Genomic DNA, 21,398 nt, shown 5'->3' with positions numbered 1-21,398 from the left:
CTACAATCAAGTCACTATATTCACAACCATCTTTTGCTGTCTTTTCCACCCCATCTACCATAACTTCAACCCGATTGATTATTTATTGAGAGATAATAAGTGAATCATCAAGGAAAACATATGTCCCAAGGTCAAACACAACAAAGGATGAGGTTGAATTTACTACCATCCACTTCCTGTCCATTTTGTGTGTGTGCACACATAGTCATGTGCGATTCTTTGTGACCCAATGGACTGTAGCCCACCAGGCTCCTCTGTACATGGGACTTTCCAGGTAAGAATACCGGAGCAGCTGGCCGTTTCCTCCTTCAGGGGATCTTCCCAACCCAGGAAACGAACCTGTGTCTTCTGCATCGCAGGTAGATTCTTTACAGAGTGCCAGCAGGGAAGCTCTCCTTATCCATTACTATTGACAAATTTCACAAAATATTGGGAAGTAGAAAAACAGGTAAACTATATGAAGCTAATTATTATATCCTGGAGACTTTGAGTTCCTAATTAGTTTGATTAACTTTTTAAACCTCCCATTGGGTTCAACAATTTGATTTATATAATTTACATAGCCTGATTTTATGTTTTTTTAACTGTTATTATTGAAAAAAGTAGTATTCCAAATTAACCTTTTTAATTGAAGAAGGGTCTCTTTCCCTTTCTTGCAAATATGCTTTGTGGGCTGGGCAGGGTCAGAGGCTGAAACACAGAGCGTCGGGGGCTATGGGACTGGGTAAGCCGAGGCGGCTTGTTGGCTGAAATTGCACGCAGGCTTCTAAGAACGCACACAGTACTGTTAATTTAGCTTTTAACAGGCACATGAAATACATTGAAGCCTTATTTTCTTTAGCTTTGCACACACAGACACATGGGGATAGCAAAGAAAAAGCAACAGCTGTTCATTAAATATTACATGTCTGCATCAGGCATGGTATTCTATGCCAAATTTGTATGTAATAAAAGCAGGGGGGGAAAGCAAGAGAATAAAAAGCTTTTAATTTTTCAGGCATTTTGAATATCCTGCTGCCCTGAGAGACACATAAAATATACATGAGGATCCAGAGCCAGGGTCCCCAAACTGGGGGAGGCACGGGGTGGGGGGAGCGGGGAGAGAACAGAGCATACGGCACTGACGCACGCAGTCTGCCGAAGGACGCCGGGTGTCCAGATGGGCGGTGCTTGCCAGCCGCAACTGCTGCGCATCCTTTCTGTGTAAACGCCAGTGCACGTGTCTTCTTGCTCTCTTTGTGGCTTCCCTGGTGGTGTTAGTGGTAAAGAACCCACCTGCTAATGCAGGAGAGGTAAGAGACACAGTTTCGATCCCTGGGTCGGGAAGATCCCCTGGAGGAGGAAATGGCAACTCACTCCAATATTCTTGCCTGGAAAAGCCCATGGACAGAGGAGCCTGGCGGGTTACAGTCAGTCCACAGGTTGCAAAGAATTGAGCACAACTGAAATAACTAAGCCCGCATGTCTTTTCGCTCTCTTTATTGTTCCTGTTTTGCCCCTTATTTTTCTATCCTGTTACTGGGGGTTGGCAGCTTGTCATTTGGGGACCATTCCCAGCTTCTAGGGGCCACTCCCATCCCCAGTCTCCTGGTTCCCGCCCTCCATCCTCAAAGCCAGCAAGATGGGCCATGCCCCTCTCACACCTCAAACGAAACTCTCCTCCATCCTCCCTTTCCTCCATTCCAACCCAGCCAGCAATGAGGCTTCACTTTTAAGGACTCACATGATGAACGTTGCCCAGTGTCAGGCACCCAGTAAGTAGCAGCACCAGGTTTGAAACCCAGCTATCTCACTATGGAGGCTGGGCCCTTAACCACTCGTAGAGTGAAGGTGTTAGTCACTCAGTCGTGTCTGACTCCTTATGACCCTATGGACCTGTAGCCCGCCAGGCTTCTCTGTCCATGGGATTCTCCAGGCAAGAATGCTGGAGTGGATTACCATTCCCTTCTCCAGGGGATCTTTCCAACAGAGGGATCGAACCCAGATCTCCTGCATTGCCGGCAGTTTCTTTACCATTTCAGCCACCAGGGAAGCTCCTGTTTCCTAATAAAAAACAGCAAAGAGAAATCAGCACTGTGCCAGCCACACTGGAGACCAAAGTGGAGAGAAAAGTCAGTTCTGCTGATCCTATCTTTACCCAAAACACCGATAGTTTTGCTTATCATGGATAATTTGCATTTGCTTTGACTTTTAATATATTTCACAGAAATGTTATTTACCATGATCTCTGGCTCTCCCAGCCCCGCCCCAAAGCTGTGTCCGAGGTGAGGGGCTCCCTCTCCTCGCCTGCCTCCCCAGGTCCTCAGGGGAAGGAGCACACTGCTGGTTCACCCAGGGAGAAGCCAGTTCTGACCCTCTGTTGGAACTGTTTGACTTGCTTTTTCATTGCTGCTGCTGCTGCTGCTGCTGCTAAGTCACTTCAGTCGTGTCCGACTCTGTACAACCCCATGGACGGCAGCCCACCAGGCTCCCCCATCCCTGGGATTCTCCAGGCAAGAACACTGGAGTGGGTTGCCATTTCCTCCTCCAATGCATGAAAGTGAAAAGTGAAAGTGAAGTCGCTCAGTCGTGTCCAACTCTTCGCAACCCCATGGACTGCAGCCCACCAGGCTCCTCCATCCATGGGATTTTCCAGGCAAGAGTACTGGAGTGGGGTGCCATTGCCTTCTCCAACGCATGAAAGTGAAAAGTCAAAGTGAAGTTGCTCAGTCGTGTTCTACTCTTAGCGACCCCGTGGACTGCAGCCCACCAGGCTCCTTGGTCCATGGGATTTTCCAGGCAAGAGTACGGAGTGGGGTGCCATTGCCTTCTCCGTTTTCGTTGCTGCTCTTATTGTAATCATACACGATGGCCGGCCTCAGCGAACCCTGCCTCTCTGCCTTACTGTTCAGCTAAAGTGTCTTTGTTCAGAAGCCTGTCCACCTGTGGATGGCAGGCAGGAAGGAACACATCCCGCCGCCTGAGTTTTGCCATTCTAGGAGATATCCACAAGATTGATGGCCTTTCTGCTTTGTTTCCTCACCTTCCTCCCATCTCTGATCCATAAGGGAACCTAGCACTCAGACCCAGGTGAGATGGTTATGTTCAGACATTTGTCTGTCATCTTCTCGATCAGCCAGTTCTCCAAATAAAGTCACATTCCCTGCCTCAACACCTGGTCTCCCAGCGAGCAGAGTGAGCTTGGCCTCAGTAACATGCTGATTGCACTGCGTGTGAATCTAGGCACACAAGCGTGGACTTAAAAGATATTCACAACCGAAAAGTTGAGAGGTTTTTTTTGTGTGTGTGTGTCTGTGTGTTTTGCTGGGAATTTTTAGGACTTAAGCCCAAGAAGCAGTATCTCAAGTGACCCTGGGAGAACCGCTCTGAGGAGGTGAGAGGGGAAAGCCAGGTTATATAGTTTTGCAGCAAAGGGCAGGTTCAGTTCAGTTCAGTTCAGTCGCTCAGTCATGTCTGACTCTTTGAGACCCCACGGACTGCGGCACGCCAGGCCTCCCTGTCCATCACCAACTCCCGGAGCTTACTCAGACTCATGTCCATTGAGTCAGTAATGCCATTCAACCATCTCATCCTCTGTCGTCCCCTTCTCCTCCTGCCTTTAATCTTTCCCAGCATCAGGGTCTTTTCCAAAGAGTCAGTTCTTCACATCAGGTGGCCAAAGTATTGGAGCGTTAGCTTCAGCATCAGTCCTTCCCATGAACGTTCAGGGCAGGTAGTCAGAACATCAAAAGATTATTGTTAACTAAAGAAAACCAAATGTCTGAAGCTAAGGAATTTAGACTTTTCTGTGTATGGGAAGATGCAAGAGTCCGGGCTCTCTGAAATCAGTCTTTTGAGATGCACCTCAGCTACCTGGGCCAGCGACCCGTGTTTTCCCGTCCTGAGTCTCCCGGGGGCTCACCTTAGGGGAGGGGCTGCAGTCTGATGGCTGCTAGAGGGCAGGTATTCCTTCCTTCCAGAGTGCCCTCAGGGCTCACCAGCTCATCATTAGTTGTGGCTGGAACAATGATGACTCATACGGCAGGAAATATTCCATTTCTCACAAGCAACTTCCCCAGACCCAGAATTATAAGCCGCTTAAAAATAATGACCCCCACATGATAGAAAATGGAAAATGAACCAAAAACTGTTCATAATAAGCAGACACACACAGAGTAGTAAATCTTATCTTTATCATTCTGTCAATCCAGAGGAGAGAAGTGTCATCAGGTAAAGACGACAGGACTACTTCTCCTCACTGGTGTGGGCTGCACTTTTCCGAAAGCGGCCCCAAGCTGTTCAGAATTTCATTTGCTCAGAAGAGGGAACTCTGGTTTTTGCTTCCCCGGCATCTAAGGCTCTGCGTGCTCTGTTTCTTTGTTTTGTAAACAGAGCAAGAGTATTAAGAAGCCTGTATAAAAGGCCAAGTTACTGTCTGAGGTGATCACACCGTGCCTGCTGCAAACGTCTCTCTCTCCATCTCTCCTGTCCTTCTCGCCCATGTGTCCTGGGAACGGCCATCTTGAGGAATGTTTCCCGAGCTTTAACCCTCTGGAGCCACTAGAGGGCAACAGACACCCACCAAAATGAATCAGGGTCATGAACTACAATAAACTGATAATTACAAAGGCATGCTTTTAAGACAACCATTTTTAGATTGTTTTTTAAAGAGTTTGTTCTTTTAGTATTCGTTTTATATATATTATTGTTTGCGATCCCATGGACTGTAGTCTACCAGGCTTCTCTGTCCATGGGATTTTCCAAGCAAGAGTACTGGAGTGGGTTGCCATTTCCTCCTCCAGGCGATCTTCCTGACCCAGGGATCGACACCAGGTCTCCTGTATTGTAGGCAGACGCTTTACCCTCTGAGCCACCAGGGAAGCCCTAAGATTCCCCTATGTATGCTAAGTCACTTCAGTCGTGTCCGACTCTGTGTGACCCCATAGACAGCAGCCCACCAGGCTCCCCCGTCCATGGGATTCTCCAGGCAAGAACACTGGAGTGGGTTGCCATTTCCTTCTCCAATGCATGAAAGTGAAAAGAGAAAATGAAGTCACTCCGTCGTGTCTGACTCTTAGCAACCCCATGGACTGCAGCCTACCAAGCTCCTCCGTCCATGGGATTTTCCAGGCAAGAGTACTGGAGTGGGGTGCCATTGCTTTCTCCAAGATTCCCCTAGGAAGTTCAATTAAATGTAAAGTAAAAAGCCGACTCATTGGAAAAGACCCTGATGCTGGGAAAGATTGAAGGCAGAAAGAGAAGGGGACGACAGAAGATGAGATGGTTGGATAGCAGCACCAACTCAATGGACATGAGTTTAAGCAAACTCCAAGAGACAGTGAAGGACAGGAAAGCCTGGCATACTACAGTCCATGGGGTCGCAAAGAGTCGGACACAACTGGACAACAACAAAAAGCTATTTACACAGCCTCCAAGTGCTCAACAAATGTTTAAACGCTGTGTATGCATTCTGTAAGAGTCTGTGCTGGACAGTGAAATCACAAAATTGAGCAAGATTCAGTCCTTGTCTCTGAGAGCAGACAGATTCGAAGCATAAATAATTCACTACAGCATTGGATGGTGAGCGTCAGGGTAGACCCAGGATAAGGCAGTGCAGATGAGGGAGGTCAGTGTTTTGTAGGTATGTGTGTGTTGGGGGCAGGGGGAGGGGAGTCAGCTAAAGACAGGAGCACAGAGGGAACATGACCAATGACCCCCATGAAAGCAAAGTGCGTGCATTTCCTGTGCAAAGTGGGGCGAGCTATATATTACAGCGTTTATCACCTGAGAGTTAGAGGGTCTGTAATCACCCCTGCACTCTCCCAAAGAGGCTTGTTCATCATCAGACTTATCAGAGTAAACACACAAACAACAAACCAGGGTCATCCCCAAGACCTGACCGCATCAGAAATCTAAAAGGACCTGCCAAGCACCGTAAGAAATGGACCTTTTTGAAACCCTTTAAAAGACATTCTTAATTTTAAAGAAAGCATAAAAACAAAACATATTTTCTCCGAAAGCCATGTTTTTCTCTAAAAACCTCCCTCCCCTCCCACTTTGAGAAGCCAGAGGAATCCAAATCCGGTGGGTGTTAAGCTGGGTCCTTGTGGTGAAGGGGGGAGGCTTTCTCCTCTCTTTGGACTAATGAGGAGGTAACTGATAAGTCATTGAACAAATAAAACGCCTGCCAATGAAAAGGACGGGTGCTGGCCTTTGTCCCACTCGCCTCTGCCCCAGGCTCAGGGCCAGCTCCGATCAGAGGGCAGTCAAGGCAACTCTGAGCCCTGAGAGGTATCGGCTTACCTCTCTGTCCCCAGGAGCTCCCAGCATGGCAAACAGGGGCAGGGGAGCCTGGGGGTGCAGACCCCCTTGGAAAGCCATGTCTGACGCCAGGCTGTGGCCCTCAACTGTCAGAGCCATGGTCTGGGGTACCTCCCCACCTCCTGACCCTGCTGAGATTTGGGTTCTCAGCAGAGGGAGAGAAGGGCAGCAGCCCCTCGAGGCGGGGGTGAGGCCTCCAATCCCCTCAGGTCCTGCTCCTGAAGACTGCACAGGGGCAGGAGTCAGTCCAGTGATGAGAATGGGAGGGATCTAAGGGCACCAAGCTGAAGAGGATGACGGGGCATCCTCAAGGGGGGCTGGCTTCGGGCGCACTGTCCAGCTCCGTGAGTGCTGGGCCCGGCGCACTCCTCTCAGTGTTCGGGCCTGAAATCCCCATGTCCTGGGGAGCAGGGACTGGGGACAGTCACCTAGATACGCACACAGCTTTAGTGCTCAGTGGCTTCCCAGGTGACTGAGACAGTAAAGAACCCTCCTGCCAATGCAGGAGACATGAGTACCATCCTTGGATGGGGAAGAGCCCCTGGAGGAGGGCAGAGCAGCCCACGCCAGTGTTCTTGCCTGGAGAATCCCATGGACAGAAGAGCCTGGAGGGTTACAGTCCAGGGGGTCACACAGAGTCAGACACGCCTGAGCACACACACAGTGCTCAGAAGACAGCGGTGACACAAAGAGCCACCGTTCCCAGCCCACAGGGACCCCAGGACGCCAGTGCCGCTAGAGGCACAGACCCCAAGTGGTCCAGGGGGTCAGACAGAATGACTCAGTCTGGCAGAAAGCGGTTCCTAGGGGCCAGCGGACACCACGTGGTGGGGGGGGGGCTGGGAAGGGACCCCTCCCACCCCCGCCACGAGGTACCCCCGCCTGCCAGAGAGACCACTCACACCCTCCAGAACCTGCAGACAGTCAGGTGCTCTGGTGAGAGCTGGAGGGCCTATGTGAATGGGGGGTCGGGGAGGGGGGTGGCAGAGGGGGCCAGGAAGGCCCAGGTGACCTATGTCCAAGGGGATCTCTCTGGACACAATGCAGAAGATACGCTTCTTAAACTCGGGATCCACGTGTTGTCCCTTTTGTGTTCCTTTGTCACCTTATGCAATTGCGCAGAGAGGAGACAGGCAAGGAGGCTGCTCCTCGCGCGGGCGGGGTCTGGAGGGTCGGTGGGCGGGACAGGAGGGGAGATGAGAGGGGAAGTGTGTCGGGAGGGGTGGTGGGCGGGGCTGGAAGGGCGGTGGGCGGGGCCGGAAGGGCAGTGGGCGAGGTCGGGAGTAGGAAGTGGGCGTGGTCTGGAGGGTCGGTGGGCGGGCCGTAGGGGCAGTGGGCATGACCGGGAATAGGAGGTGGGTGGGGTCGGGAGGGTCGGCGGGTGGGGCTACCGTGGAGACCCGCCCCCAAAGAGGAGGTGTTCCTCAGCTAAAGGAGCAGGATTTGGTTTCTGAGAGAGCAGGAAGGTTGAAGGTTAATTTTAAAATGTCAGCAAGTTTTTGAATTTGGACAAGAAGGACAGATTGTGAACGAGGAGTCTGGTTTGGGAAACACTGAAGGCAAAGGACTGGACAAAAGATGATATGAAGCAGTAAAAAGTCGGAGAATGATAGTGACATATGTCAAGCACACATCCAGGGTGATCACTATCATTTATGTCTATATGCTCAGTCACTTTGGTCGTGTCCAACTCTTTGTGACCCCGTGGACCTTAGCCCATCAGGCTCCTCTGTCCATGGGACTCTCCAGGCAGGAATACTGGAGTGGATTGCCATGTCGTCCCCCAGGGGCTCTTCCCCACCCAGGGATGGAAGCCAGGTCTCTTGAGTCTCCTGCATTGCAGGCGGATTCTTTACCTGCAGAGCTGTTGGGAAGCCCTATGTCAATTACCTATAATAACTAAAATCAAGGTATGCCTACCAGTAGAGCTGCAGGAGACTGGAGCTGATGAGTACAAGTGGCACCCCATGATAAACTATGCTCTGACACCCTTGAGGGCACTTGCAAACATTCCATTAATCTCTTCAGTGTTAGAAACACCTTTGAAATTGTATTTACACCATTAGCGTGTTCTGTTGATGCTGACACTCTCCTAAAGGAAGCTCAGGTTACCTCATCCCACAAACGAGTTCATGATGGTTGAGTGTGACTGTCTAATACTCGACAGGCATCTTAATAAGGATGGTTCCAGGGCTGCCAGAGGTAAACTTTGGTGATGGAGCTAGGTGCCAAAGAGATAAAATGGAGATTGCTAGAAGCTACATTCCAAGGTTTAAAATAGCATCCTTATCCCTCTAACGATGGGCTCTTTGTTCCTGGGATTATTTTTTAATATTTCATCTATTTCTACTGCACTTTGGGGCAATCAAGTTCTAAAAAGAGAGACTTCCCTTGCAGCCCAATGGTTAAGACTCTGAATTTCCAATGCAGGGTGCATCAGTTTGATTCCTGGTCAGGGAACTAAGATCCCACATGCTTCGCAGTGCAGCTAAAATTTTTTTTAAAAAATGTTCCAAGAAGGGAACCTCCAAATATTTGAATTAGAAAGTACAGAGCAGAACTGGAAAAGCCTCATGCCCACCTGGGGCAGCCTTCAGAAGCATTTCCAGTCCATCGCTGTGTGGCTTTCCAGGTGGCGCTAGAGGTAAAGAACCCGCCTACCCATGCAGGAGACATAAGAGATGCAGGTTCAATCCCTGGATGGGGAAGATCTCCTGGAGGAGGAAATGGCAACCCACTCCAGTATTCTTGCCTAGAGAATCCCATGGACAGAGGAGCCTGGCGGGCTACAGACCCTGGGGTCACAAAAAGTCAGACGTGAGTGACGGAATGGAGCAAGCACTGAGCTGAAGAGGTTGCATAACAGGTAAGAGGACCAGAGCCCTCACTTTTACATGTCTGTCCTGCCCGCTTCCCACAAAGCTGGCACGCATGCCACTGATTTGAGAACTCTGGACCCACTGACCACTGTCTTCTCTCAAATCCAAATGCCCTGGGGTCAGGGGGAGGCGGGAAATGTCGCCTCTTCCTCTAGATTGCTCCCTCTAGAGCTCTGAGCTGGGGTTTTTATTGTCTGGATGGAGAACGAGAAGGCAGAAATGAATACAGGAAAAGGCAAACTCGACTGGTGTGCCATTCTGGAAACCTTCAGACAACCAACTCTAAACATCCCCTCGTAATTATTTTACTGGAGTGAGGAGGAGAGTGAAGCAGATGTCACCTCAGAGTTTGGGAAGATGTCACCTTCCTGCACGAGGAGCCTCGTACTCTTGTGACCTGAGAAGCTTGAAACAAGCTCCTCCGTCTCTGTTTCCTCATCTCTGAGCCAGGATACTTACAATCCCTTCAAATCCTTCCGGGAGGAGGACGAGGACGGAGCAGGTATGCCGCAGTCAGAGGACGCCCAGCACAGCAGGTGCTAGCAATCACTGTTATTGTTACTTTCTCCCTGGAGAGAGAAGTAAAAGTCATCCCAGTCCTGTGTGCTGAGTGACAGTTGGCAGAAGGAGACAGGAAAAACGTGTCTTGGTGTAATAATCTTATTTCACAACAACCACATTCTGTGCCAGCAGTGCTCAGGTGCCTCAGACAGGCTGTGAAAGACATAAGCCCCTGATACTGGGGAGAAATGCTGGGAAAGAAGCAGGTCCAACCCCGTGGCCCAGGAGCAGGCGGCGGGTAGGTGCGCTCCATACAACAGCAGAGGCTGGGCGGATGGGACGGAGCTCCGCCTTCCGCTCTGGGCAGGATGCTGGCAGGTCTTCCTGCAGCTGGGGGTCTGGGGGGAGGCAGGAGGTGCCACTTCTATCTTTGTCCACAAAACTCAAATGCATAGATCTCCTGATTTTCTTCCTAAGTGTCTAATCTAAGTGAAGTGAAAGTGTTAGTCGCTCAGTCGTGTCTCTTTGTGACCCTGTGGACTGTAGCCCGCCAGGCTCATCTGCCCGTGGAATTCTCCAGGCAAGGATACTGGAGTGAGTAGCCATTCCCTTCTCCAGGGGATGTTTCCAATCCAGGGACTGAATGTGGATCTCCTGCATTGCATGTGGATTCTTTACCAGTGAATCAGCAGGGGAGCCTTCAGAGGCTTACTCACCTGTAAAATGATGGTAATTGTTGAGGTTAGTTGTGTCTTCCAAAAGGATATAGCTTTATATAGAAATGGAGTCTCTGCAGATGTAATTAACATGTAAATTAAGATAGGTCAGGCTGGATCAGGGACAGCCCTGTATCCAACGACTGGTGTCCTTATGACAAGAGAAGATGAGAGACATGGGGAGGAGGAGGCAGAGACCAGAGTGATATGTCTACAAGCCAAGGATCACCCAGGATTTGCCACCAAAAGTGGAGGAGTCAGAAAGTATCCTCCCCAGAGCCTTTGGGGGAGCCTGGCCCCGAGACACCCTGATTCGGGACTTCAGCCTCCAGAGTTGTTAAAGAGTGAGCCTCCCTGGGACACTTTGTTATGGCAGCTGTGAGAAACTGATGCAGTGACCTGATTCACAGGCTGGGTGGGGAGATTAATGGCGATTGCATAATTAAATGTTTACTGAGTGTCAACTTCCCTTTTCTTGCCTGTTCCCCAGGGACTGGGGCTCTAAATGCTTTCAGGGAGGGCTTTGATAGCCTTGAGAGCTCAAAGGCGAGAGCTCCAGGCTTGGAGCAATCTCATTCAAAATGCACAAGTTACATACAGCTGCCAGCTGCTTTTCCCCTGCCTCTTTCCCTACAGAAGAGAGTCCAGGTTAGAGCTGGTGGCCGAATGTTTCTATTGGCCCAAGTCCTGGCCAGCTTGGTGGGGAGTTTGGAGATGAGCAGAAGGAAGCTACTGAGCTGACTGTCCTCTCCTGTGATGGCAGAGGGACCTGGGGCCCGTCCCCTCCCAGCTTCCAGTGACAGGTCTGTAAGACAAGGGATGCTGGCCTGATGATCTCCAAGTCCTCTTCAAGTGCTGGCTTCCAGGGCAGCAGGAGTCCAAGACTTGGGGCTTCCCTGGTGGCTCAGATGGTTGAGAATCTGCCTGCAGTGCAAGAGACCTGGGTTCAATCCCTGGGTTGGGAAGATCCCCTGGAGAATGGAATGGCAACCCACTCCTGTATTCAAGCCTGGAAAATCCCATGGACAGAGGAGCCTGTTGGGCTACAGTCTACCGGGTCGTAAAGAGGGAGACACAACTGAGAGATTAACGTTTTCACACAGGAGCCCCCAAACACCACCGCCCCCGCAAACTGATGGCAGTTAAATAGTTTATAATTGTGAAAGTTTCCCCCAAAGAAAAGTTATTTTGTGAACAAAAGTCATGAGACAAAAAGCCACCACTGTGAGGTTACTGAAATTCAGGCCACAGGCAAATCTCTAAATGAAGCAGCTTAACTTTGTGGATCTCGCGCACTGATGAGGGCAAGAGTCCTTCTATCGAGTTTCTATTAAAGAATACATCCAGATAAGTTGGAGTTTTAGATCCCTTTGCATTTGGAAGTGGTTTAACCATAAATCAATCTGAGAAGAAAGTTAGCATGTAGCTACGTATCAGGAAAAAGATCAAGTACCTTCTGAGAATATTTCTGAAAGAAAACTATCCAAGAAAGATAAGTTTAACATCTCCTTATATATCTTTAGGAAGCAATCATCTCACTTAAAATGCAATTTAAATAGTTGAATATAAAAATATATATTTTCACAAATTGCAGGATTTCCTTCTTTCTCATGCTTGAATAATATTCCATTATTTATGTATATAATGTATATTATATATGTACTATATTTATTATATATCATGTATATGTGTTATGTATACATTATATATAACATGTGTTATTATACGTCTCATGGCTCAGATGGTAAAGAATCTGTCTGCAGTGTGCGAGACCTGGGTTTGATCCCGGGGCCAAGAAGATCCCCTGGAGAAGGGAATGGCAACCCACTCCAATATTCTTGCCTGGAGAATCCTATGGACAGAGTAGCCTGGTGGGTTACAGTCTATGTGGACACAAAGAGTCATTCAAGACTGAGCAGCTAATACTTTCACCTCACTTTTCATGTTATATATTATATATGTTATGCAATGCTTATATATCATGTATATGTTCTACATTATGTGTATGCATATCGTGTATGCATACGTATGCGGTGTGCTTAGTCAGTGAGTTGTGTCCGACCCGTTGCAACTCCTTGGATGGTAATGGAGTATTGTATGTATATACATGCCACATTTTCTTTATCCATTCATCCCCTGACAAATAGGTTTCCATTTCTGACATGTTGTGCATCACCCAGCATGAACATGGGGTGCAGACAATTCCCCCGCACCCTGTTTTCATTTCCTGTGGGTATATACCCAGAGGTGGGGCGGCAGCTCTATCCTTGTTTTTGAGGAAACTCCACACTGTTTCCGAAGTCGCTGCACCGATCTACATTCTCGCCAGCAGCACACCAGCATTCCCTGCTCCCTACATTCACACTGTCACTTGTTCCCTCTTTTCTCTCTGATAGTATTCATCCAAACAGGTGTAAGGTAATGTCTCACTGGGGTTTGGATTGCATTTCCCTGATGGTTAGTGATGCTGAGCACCTTTTCACGTACCTGTTGGTGACGACATGGATGGATTTTGAGGGCATTATGTTAAGTCAAGTCTAAGCCTAATACTACATGGTATCATGTATATGTGGAATCAAAAATGAAAAAGTCAAACTTACAGAAACAGAGCAGAAAAGTGGTTGTCAGGGGCTGGGGGTTGGGGGAAATAAGAAGAGGTTGGTTTTAAAAGGGTACAAATTTTCAGCTAATAAGATGAATGAGCTCTGAGGATCAAATGTACAAATGCTGACCACACTAAACAACACTGTTGTATAATTGAAATGTGCTGAAAGAGTAGGGCTTAAATGGTCTCATACACACAAAAGATAAATACATGAGGTGGTGGTGAATTAACTAGATGAGGGATGCCTTTCACAGTGTGTATGGATATCAAGTCACTACTGTGTACACTTTAAATATCTAACAATTCTGTTCGTCAACTACACTGCTATAAAGCTGAAAAAAATTTAAAGTATGTTTGAAAAATATGTCTAAATTAAGAAGGCTGTGGTTGCACTAGGAAACGTGCTTAGGAGGGTGGTGAGCGGCACAGATTCTAGAGAAAACCACAATGGAAGGTGAGAAGCGACGCAGGCCTGGGAACCACGGTTATCAGAGGCCCCACGGCCGGGGTGCCGCACAGCGCAGACCCCCCACCCGTCCCCAATATCAGCTCACCTCCCAAGTGCTAACTTGTTTCTTGAGTGTTTGGATGCGTGCATGGGTGCTGCTCAGGAATAAACTGACACTGTGTGTAACTAATCTTGTGAAAGTCAGGCTTTAGGTTCGAATGTCTGGAACCAGATCAGCAAGCTTAGGCTCAAAAGAAACTGAAAAGGCCGTGGAATCCAGGCTTGAACAGCCAAATGGTAGGGAGGTCACGACCCCTCCCACAGGTGACGGCTCCTCCTCAGCAGAACATCCTAGGACATGGCCTAGGCTTAGCTCAACATTCAAAAAACCAAGATCATGACATCCGGTCCCATCAGGGGAAAAATTGGAAGCAGTGACAGATTTTCCTTTCTTGGGCTCCAAAATCACTGTGGATGGTGACTGCAGCCATGAAGTTAAAAGACGCTTGCTCCTTGGAAAGAAAGCTATGACAAACTTGTTGGTGTATTAAAAACCAGAGACATCACTTTGCCAACAAAGGTCCATATAGTCAGAGCTATGGTTTTTGCAGTGGTCACATACAGATGTGAGAGTTCAACCATAAAGAAGGCTGAGCAGTGAAGAACTTATGCTTTCAAATTGTGGTGCTGGAGAAGACTGTTGAGAATCCCTTGGACTCCAAGGAGATTAAACCAGTCAATCCTAAAGGAAATCAGTCCTGAATATTTATTGGAAGGACTGATGCTGAAGCTGAAGCTCGAACACTTTGGCCACCTGATGCAAAGAACTGAGTCCTTAGAAAAGACCATGATGCTGGGAAAAATTGAAGGCAGGAGAAGGGGATGACAGAGGATGAGATGGTGAGATAGCATCTTCGGCTCAATGGACACGAAGTGGAGCAAACTCCAGGAGCTGGAGGGCAGGGGAGGCTGGTGTGCTGCAGTCCATGGGGTTGTAAAGAGTCAGACATGACTTAGCGACTGAACAGCAATAACAACAACAACAACAGTCATGTGTGGCCTTAATGGGAGCCCAGCAATTCTGCCAGAGACATTTGGTTGGAATGGGAATGGCACGGGAAAGGGGACCACCTCCAAGTAAGTGGCAAGTTGTTGGGTGATGGTGGGGATGGTTCTCACCTGCAAGACACAGACATCCATCACATGGATATCCAAGGTGCAAGTAAGCAAGCTGATTTGGGGGGTTACTTTTTTAAGACAACTTCTGGTGGTCAGATCATACATAACTCAGTTTTTTGTACCTTTTACTCAAGAGTGTTCTATGTTGAGACCAGGGATTCAAAAACATCTTTCCTTCAACAGTCATTTAAGGCATGCCTATGATGAGCTTATGATCAGTGCTGAGGATCCATTGCTCAGAAGACCTGGTCCTTTTTGGGAGCCTTCTTATACTGCCATTGGGTGACTTTGCCATTCAGAACTTCAGTTTCTTCCTCAGAGTGACTGAGACAGTTGACACCCAGCTTCTCCTTGGTAACAAGGAGACACACGGCATAATACCCATACTCTAAAACATCCAAGATCAGTTATGTTCTATTAACTGGTGATATTAAACATGTATTGTGAAAGAGTGTTTTAGTCGCTCAGTTGCGTCTGACTCTTTGTAATCCTATGTACCATAGCCTGCCAGGCTCCTCTCTCTCTCTGTCCATGGAATTCTCCAGACAAGAATACTGCAGTGGGTTAGCCATTCCCTTCTCCAGGGGATCTTCCTGATTGTAGGATCAAACCGTGGTCTCCTGCATCTCCTGCACTGCAGGCAGATTCTTCTTCCCATCAGGGAAGATCTAAGTCTTTGTAGGTGAAGTTAAAGAGAGTCTTAAATTCATATTTTAAATATTTTCCAGTTTTTTAATGTGAGTAATGTCACTCAAGAAACTTTAGATGAGGTGCAGTGAGGTAGAGTTTGACCTTATTGATATGTTATTTTTTAGATGAAACTTATTAAGCAATAGTTGGTCAAGGTTTTAAGCTTTAAGAGCACTTTTAAGTTTCCTGGAGATTAAAAGCTCACATGCTTAAGTGAGTGAGCAACTCACTTTTTCTCAGAGTCATGAGACTAGTAAAAAATTTATCTTTCACTGGCTATGACTGAGTAGCTGGGAATCCATCCTATAAAATGCTTCCATGCAAAGGGCAGCAGGGTTGGGGGAATGGGAGGAGGAGGCAGAGGACAGTAGCAGGTTCACTGACACCAGGGTGTTATCAGCAGGAGTTGACTTGTGAGACGTTAAGTTTTGCTTTTCCAAAGAGCAATTGGCTTAAGATCTTGAGTATTGTCAACCAAAAATAAATCGGTATAGAAGAGTGAGAAATGGCATCTATCAGAAAAAATATACCATTTGTGTGATATAGGAATATTATTTCTAAGTCCATGACATATAATCAAAAGAGGGCAGCATGTCATTGAAATGGCAGAAATTAGAAAGCGGGAAAGATGAGACCCATTAGTTTGGTTCAGTGAACTGTGAAATCGTCCATATTCATGTCTGTTCAATTCCACTCAGTGCTAGAAGCAAAAGTGGCTTCAGAAAATGAATACCCACATTTGATCATAAAAATGCTGAATGTTTAATAATTATTTTACTTAGTTTCTTATAAACATTCATTGGGAAGGTGATATAATTGTATTATGCTGTGTGCGTGCCAAGTTGCTTCAGTCATGTCTGACTCTTATTTGACCCCATGGACTGTAGCCCACCAGGCTCCTCTGTCCATGGGATTTTCCAGGCAAGAATACTGGAGTGGGTTGCCATTTCCTTCTCCAGGGTATCTTCCCGACCCAGGGATCGAACTAGCATCTCTTATGTCTCCTGTATTGGCAGGCAGGTTATTTATCACTAGCATCACCTGGGAAGCTCGATTATGCTGCAAGCAGTCAGAAATAAAAGATCTTCATAGGAGAGATATAAAGGTGAATTACTACAAAATGTTTAATTGAACTAGTGCTTGCAGTGTAATTCATGGTACTTTGAAAATGCAATTATATATCAAAATAACCAGACATAGTTCTAACTGTGGGAAATGATATAGAAAAGAAATTCTATTTTTAGATATGCATGTCTGATAACAGTATTATTATTGTGATCTTAGCCAGGACTCCAGATTTAGAATATTTTCCACTCTCGAAATAGAGCACCTATTGGCATGTGAACTATATCTCGATAAAGCTGTTAAAACAGGGCATGTACCACGTTCAGAACACACATGAACAAAACTCACAGGTAAATCATGTATACTCTCAAGGACTATTTTCTAAACTATGATTCATTATTTAGATTTCATCAATCTGAACATGTTACAATTCTAGCCCAGAATCTGTGCCTATGTGAACATTACCTTACTACCAAAACCCAGGTAAGAGCTAACATTTATTGAATACCCACTAAATACAATAAGATGCTCCAAACACATTACATGAACTCACTCACCGAATTCTCACAGTGACATTAGGAAGTAGGAGCCGTTACCACCTCTGTTCTATCAGAGAGGAAACTCAGACACAGAGTCTGTACAGATCGCCTGAGCTCACCCACTGAGAGACAGGGCCAACTTCTGAGCTCAGGCAGCCTGGCTCCAAGTTATTTAGTTGTGTTTGCCTCTTTGCGACCCCATGGACTGTACCCCCCCAGGCTCCTCCATCCATGGGATTTCCCAGGCACAGATACTGCAGTGGGTTGCCATTCCCTTCTCTAGGGGTTCTTCCCGACCCAGGGATCAAACTCAGGTCTCCCGAACTGCAGGTAGATTGCCTCCCTCCAACCCTAAGTAGAAACATGAACCAATAGGAGTGCCCGCCTTCTCCCCATTTCTGCTCTAAACACCGGCTGCTGCTAATTACTAGTTAACCTGCTTTCTCTTTTGCATTCAAATATTTTCATGTTAAGACTTATTAATAGTTTTCATAATTTCAACCCTCCTCCCCAGGTGATGAAAACATAGTGTTAATCCACCTTCAAACCTTCTCAGGTGATGAATGGGCAGATAAAGGAAGTTTATCTGGAATCTCTCCTGTAAGGCCAGATGCGGGGGAGATGTGACCTACAGCCCTGAGTGGCACAAGGAATCAAGACAGTTGGGTGGCGATTAAGGTAATGTCCAATTTCACGCAGCCCACCTTCCTTTTAAAAAAAAAAATTGTATTGACGTCTACTTGATTAGAATGTTATGCTAAACCCACAGCAAACATTATCCTCAATGGTGAAAAATTGAAAGCATTTCCCCTAAAGTCAGGAACAGGACAAGGGTGCCCACTCTCACCACTACTATTCAACATACTTTTGGAAGTTTTGGCCACGACAATCAGAGAAGAAAAAGAAATAAAAGGAATCCAGATTGGAAAAGAAGAAGTAAAACTCTCACTGTTTGCAGATGACATGATCTTCTACATAGAAAACCCTAAAGACTCCACCAGAAAATTACTAGAGCTAATCAATGAATATAGTAAAGTTGCAGGATACAAAATTAACATACAGAAATCCCTTGCATTCCTATACACTAACAATGAGAAAACAGAAAGAGAAAGTAAGGAAACAATTCCATTCACAATTGCAATGAAAAGAATAAAATACCTAGGAACAAATCTACCTAAAGAAACAAAAGAAAAAAAAAAAGAAAGAAACAAAAGACCTATATATAGAAAACTATAAAACACTGATGAAAGAAATCAAAGAGGACACTAATAGATGGAGAGATATACCATGTTCACGGATTGGAAGAATCAATATAGTGAAAATGCTTATACTACCCAAAGCGATCTATAGATTCAGTGCAATCCCTATCAAGCTACCAATGGTATTTTTCACAGAACTAGAACAAATTATTTCACAATTTGTATGGAAATACAAAAAACCTCGAATAGCCAAAGCAATTTTGAGAAAGAAGAATGGAACTGGAGGAATCCACCTGCCTGACTTCAGGCTCTATTACAAAGCTACAGTCATCAAGACAGTATGGTACTGGCACAAAGACAGAAATATAGATCAATGGAACAAAATAGAAAGCCCAGAGATAAATCCAAGCACCTATGGACACCTTATCTTCCACAAAGGAGGCAAAAATATACAATGGAGAAAAGACAATCTCTTTAACAAGTGGTGCTGGGAAAACTGGTAAACCACTTGTAAAAGAATGAAACTAGAACACTTTCTAACACCATACACAAAAATAAACTCAAAATTGATTAAAGATCTAAACGTAAGACCAAAAATTATAAAACTTCTAAAGGAAAACATAGGCAAAACACTCTCTGACATAAATCACAGCAGGATCCTCTATGACCCACCTCTCAGAGTAATGGAAATAAAAGCAAAAATAAACAAATGAGACCTAATTAAACTTAAAAGCTTTTGCACAATGAAGGAAACTATAAACAAGGTGAAAAGACAGCCTTCAGAATGGGAGAAAATGATAGCAAACAAAGCAACTGAAAAAGAATTAATCTCAAAAATATACAAGCAGCTCCTGCATCTCAATTCCAGAAAAATAAATGACCCAATCAAAAAATGGGCCAAAGAACTAAACAGACATTTCTCCAAAGAAGACATACAGATGGCTAACAAATGCATGAAAAGATGCTCAACATCACCCATTATCAGAGAAATGCAAATCAAAACCACAATGAGGTTCCATCTCACGCCGGTCAGAATGGCTGCTACCCAAAAGTCTACAAGCAATAAATGCTGGAGAGGGTGTGGAGAAAAGTGAACCTTCTTACACTGTTGGTAGGAATGCAAACTAGTATAGCCACTAAGGAGAACAGTGTGGAGATTCCTATATAACTGGAAATAGAACTGCCATACGACCCAGCAATCCCATTGCTGGGCATACACACCAAGGAAACCAGAATTGAAAGAGACACATGTACCCCAATGTTCATTGCAGCACTGTTTATAATAGCCAGGACATGGAAGCAACCTAGATGTCCATCAGCAGATGAATGGATAAGAAAGCAGTGGTACATATACACAATGGAATATTATTCAGCCATTAAAAAGAATACATTTGAATCAGTTCTAATGAGGTGGATGAAACTGGAGCCTATTATACAGAATGAAGTAAGTCAGAAAGAAAAACACCAATACAGTATCAGTTCAGTTCAGTTGCTCAGTCATGTCCAACTCTTTGAGACCCCATGAATCGCAGCATGCCAGGCCTCCTTGTCCATCACCAACTCCCAGAGTTCACTCAGACTCATGTCCATCAAGTCAATGATGCCGTATACTAATGCATATATATGGAATTTAGGAAGATGGTAATGATGACCCTATATGAGAGATAGCAAAAGAGACACAGATGTATAGAACAGTCTTTTGGACTCTGGGAGAGGGCGAGGGTGGGATGTGTTGAGAGAATGGCATTGAAATATGTATATTATCATATGTGAAACAGACTGCCAGTCCAGGTTCCATGCATGAGACAGGGTGCTCAAGGCCAGTGCACTGGGATGACCCTGAGGGATGGGATGGGGAGGGATGGGGGAATGCATTGCACCCAGGGCTGATTCATGTCAGTGTATGGCAAAAACAACTACAATATTGTAAAGTAATTAGCCTCCAATTAAAAACAAACAAACAGAAAAGAATGTTGTGCTAATTTCTACTGTACAGCAAGTGACTCAGTTATATATATCTACGTGTATTCTTTTTCATATTCTTTTCCATTATGGTTTATCCCAGTTTATCATTTGTTGTTGGAAGTTTTCCTCTCTTGAAATGAGAATTGAAGCATCTAAACCATCAGGTTTCAAAGCTGTGAGAACAGAAAGCAAGAACTCTTCTGTGGGTTATTAGGTCCCACCCTGTTGTTCCCAGACAGAGGGCCAAAGAGCATCATCAACCCATCTACTGGCTTAAGACATCGCCATGTCCTGTGGGATGGTACCCAGCGTCCCTAGGGGCTGCCTGCCAGGCTGCTCTGTTCTTTCAGGGCCACTGATGGGGTGCGTGATAGTCGGCTGGAGGGTGAGAAGAGAGGAGCCCAGGGCTACATGTCTTCACCAGGAAGGAGGATGGTCCCCATACAGGGCTCCAGGACCTTGGGCAAGGGGTGTCTGAAGTTCACACAAGCATTTCATTCAGGGAGGACAAATCCATACCCAGAAAGGATGCCTTTCCATTCATGAAGAACCAGTCGTGATGAGAGGAGCACGACATCAGTACCTCACAGCTAGGTTTCCGGCAATGCCTCTCATCTCTGCCCCCCACAGTTACCATGCAATAGCATCCATCCATGGTTGTCCTGCTGGCAGACTGGGCCCTTGGCGGTGGTGGTACCCAGGTTGCCTTGAGAAAGAGGATGTCTGTGCTGAGCAGTTGAAAACCTCCATCTCTGTTCCCATGATGCACTGAGCCTCCATGGAGCTGGAGGAAGATTCTGGTCCACAGCATGGACCATGTCGTCCACTGACTACTGAGTCTTCTCTGCAGTAGAGACCCTTTGACAAGCATTTACAGGGAACAAAAATCCTGGGACCCCCCGGGGTTATAGGTCTAGGGGCAAAGGCAGGTGGTGAGAACAGACGTCAGCACACAGTCCTTATGCAGGAAAGCCTGCTTTCCTCAGACAGGGAGAAATCTAGTGAGACAGGCTGGAGCAATCGGAGTAGGGGTTGTCCGGGTTCTTAGTTGAGTCCACTCAGCTGTCTCCCTCCCAAATCCCCAGGTCCCTCCTCTTCCCCGCTAATGCCATAAATTTAACATAAGGGACTTACTGTGGTTGTCATTTGGTTTTCTTTTTTAAATATATTATTATTCACTTATTTTTGACTGAGCTGGGTCTTCATTGCTGCTCACGGGCTTTCTCTGCTTGTAGCGAGCGGGGGCTGCTCAGTAGCTGAGGCTGGAGGGCTTCTCATCGCAGGGCCTCCTCCTGTTGTTGGACACGGGCTC

Source organism: Bos indicus x Bos taurus, chromosome 24, assembly GCF_003369695.1.
Source record: "Bos indicus x Bos taurus breed Angus x Brahman F1 hybrid chromosome 24, Bos_hybrid_MaternalHap_v2.0, whole genome shotgun sequence".
NCBI classification, from domain to species: domain Eukaryota; kingdom Metazoa; phylum Chordata; class Mammalia; order Artiodactyla; family Bovidae; genus Bos; species Bos indicus x Bos taurus.
The sequence above is the reverse complement of the archived record's forward strand: the minus strand, read 5'-3'. Positions refer to the sequence as shown.